Raw genomic sequence first — 3,178 nt, 5'->3', positions numbered from 1 at the left:
TGTTCAACAGCTCGCCTCCTAAGTCACAGTCGTCTTCTTACCTAGTTACATTGATGTGTCCCTTAATGAATTGCTCCCGATTGCTCTGCATCTTCCCCGAGTAGGCATGAAGAAGCTGCTACTAGTTTCCGTGTTAGGTGCAAGTGAAGTTCTATTTACTTTCACCTGAGCAGTTTTTTGTTGCATATTCGGCTGAAAATTGGTGTTGGTATTCCACACAAACTGTGATGCACTCAAAAAGTTTAATTTGACACTAAGTTTGGTATTTGATTTACCTGCATATAGTAGGTATTTGGGTTTCTAGGATTATTCTGGCTTGGTGTGTTATGAAAAGAATTAGGCGGATTGTTTAGCACAGTGTTTCTGAAGTGTTGATGTGATTGATGAGGAAATGTCGTATTCTGTCGTTGAGCAAAACAATTCATTTGTGTTGATGGAGTTAAGTTATATTGCTGATTATACTGCTGTTGTCCGTTGCAGTTATTCCGTCACCTTTCCCCATTGCGATTTCAAATACACTTTCTGTTATTGTTGTACTGGTAATTACCGTTATAATTTAATGGTGAATTGCCATACATTTGTTTCGTAGTCTGGTAAATGGGATTATATCTGAAACTTCCTGGCAGATTAAAACTGTGTGCCCGACCGAGACTCGAACTCGGGACCTTTGCCTTTCGCGGGCAAGTGCTCTACCAACTGAGCTACCGAAGCACGACTCACGTCCGGTACTCACAGCTTTACTTCTTGGAAGAAGTAAAGCTGTGAGTACCGGACGTGAGTCGTGCTTCGGTAGCTCAGTTGGTAGAGCACTTGACTCGGGACCTTTGCCTTTCGCGGGCAAGTGCTCTAGCTGTGAGTACCGGACGTGAGTCGTGCTTCGGTAGCTCAGTTGGTAGAGCACTTGCCCGCAAAAGGCAAAGGTCCCGAGTTCGAGTCTCGGTCGGGCACACAGTTTTAATCTGCCAGGAAGTTTCATATCAATGCACACTCCGCTGCAGAGTGAAAATCTCATTCGGGTTTATATCTGTTTTGGTTCTGATATTTATTCTGTGGCTTCCCATTACGTCGATTAAAATTGTTTTTGATATTACACTGGTGCACGTTAGACTGACAGGTGATAGGTTGGTAATGACATTCCATAGCTACCTTCTGCATCCTGCTGTTGCGGAGCGGGTGGTGCATTACTGTAACAGTTCCGCACACTCGCACGCATGTCCTCATGTGTCATATCTAGGTTACCAAGCATTGAAATAAAAACCTCTTGGTCGACGTCATTTACATTAGCCAGTTTTTCTCTGACGGACACGGAAGGTTTGCATTTTATAATCATAATGACATCTTTCGTGGATGTGGGTGTATCCAAATATTGACTTTGCGTAAAAACGTTTCAAAGAGACGCAAATCCTATCGGAGACTTTGCTGGATACCAGAGCTCCAAAACTTAGTAAGTTCCTCGAAATCAGCATATGGGTGGCATTTATCTGTGATGTCTGTACCCCAGATTGACCCTTCTCCTTGGACATATCCTAACTTGAACTTAATCCACGGTTTGTCATTCCAAGTCTCAGGGAAAGCACCCGAGAAAGACTTAAAAAAACCATGGGCTGTATGTTCCGATTTTCCGGTATGAACGGCTGGAAAACACGATGTTTTAAAACTCTTTCATACCTCATTAATTCGATTAACGACAACTGATCATTGTGACCACGTGATGTTACATTTTCGTCACGTGTACTATTTGCTGGTGTGCATTGTTGTACACTACACTATGGATAGTGGCGATAATCTGGTTCAGTCTGTAAAGAATGCTGATAGTCAGTTTGATTGTTGGTCTGGAATTCGTTCACGTTTCTCTTTTACTGATCAATATCGTTACGTAATTGTTGCTTCCACTCAGGAAGATTATGACTAAAGGCCCTCCTAATTTCTCCAAGTTCACTAGACAGAGTGTGACCAGATGTTCCAGGAGCGGTGAAATCTCAACCGTGACAGATTTAATAGTGTCTTAAGTTCTGATTGTACTTTGATCTCTATGTAGTGTTCTTTTGAGTTGATCCGTTCCTGAAATTCTCTGTCAATTGCGGAACGTATAACTGCAGTGACTTCATTTCTCTTTTAGCTAATATGGATATCTGACTGACTTTGGGCAATATTTTCAACTCGCTTCCCCTATATTATTTACGCCTTCTGTCAGTTGCATTACTTTCCTTGACAATTCACTACAATGTTTCAAGGAGTCGTCCGCGGTGGATTTACATGCTTCAAACTGTGCTTGCAAGTCTGGAAACTTCTTACCAACGTTGGTATCAGAGGATTCAATCATGGAAATGACACTCTATTCTAGCACTTAAATTTGCGCCCAGCTTGTTCGCGTACTCAGTGGCGATAGTTTTAATTTTTTCTTCCATGTTATCATTTGCATTTTTAATTTGGCTTTGTATATCACTAATAACAGAGCTTATATTACCCATACAAACTTTTGTATCCTCTATTCGGAATTCTAGACTGTTCACTTTATTGCCAACTCTATAATTTTATTCTTGTAACTTGGCATCCGGATCAGCTATCTGGGTTTGCGAATCACTCGCACTGTAAAGGTTACTTATGTGAGAGGCTAATCACTGTTCTGTCTCACGGATACCAGTTTCAATATTTGTCATGTTCGTGTCAACATTATTTATCTGGCTTCCAAGGGTATGTTTTAAGACACCAATTTTGATTTCAGGATTATCACTTTTATCTGATAGATTACCCATGTGAGTTTCAAGTTTGCCACTTTTATTTGCCACATTGCCTATTTCAGTTCCGAATTGTTTCGAGAGTAGTTTTCATATCGGCGAACACTTGCGTAACATCGGATAGCCTGTGTCCTCGCGCCTATGACGTGGACCGTTAAGCCGGTACATCTCGCAGCATTTCGTCGTCAGGTGGCTCTTCAGCCCGGGTTTTGAGTCTATTAACATCTGTTCGACGTCTAAGCTGCCTCTGATTTTCATCAGCCATCCTAGCTTCTTCGGAATTACAACGACACGGGCAAAAGAAGGTATTTTAGAATTACGATAGTCACTTATTAGGCGCGCCAATGCTTTCGCGTCCTGATTGTCAGATGTTGACCACACATATTTAACAGTTGAAATACTGGCAGGCTAAAATGCCAATATGGAAACCAGATGAAAAA

At 41.6% G+C, this 3,178-nt stretch overlaps 1 non-coding gene across 1 annotated transcript; it reads left to right on the top strand.

The window, feature by feature from the left end:
• Nucleotides 1–873: 873 nt before the first annotated feature.
• Nucleotides 874–948, top strand: Trnal-caa (transfer RNA leucine (anticodon CAA)). The gene has a single exon. It is a non-coding gene; the product is annotated as a tRNA-Leu (tRNA).
• Nucleotides 949–3,178: the final 2,230 nt, after the last annotated feature.

The sequence above is a fragment of the Schistocerca gregaria genome, chromosome 3 (assembly GCF_023897955.1).
Source record: "Schistocerca gregaria isolate iqSchGreg1 chromosome 3, iqSchGreg1.2, whole genome shotgun sequence".
Classification (NCBI taxonomy): domain Eukaryota; kingdom Metazoa; phylum Arthropoda; class Insecta; order Orthoptera; family Acrididae; genus Schistocerca; species Schistocerca gregaria.
This window is presented reverse-complemented; position numbering and strand designations above follow the sequence as displayed.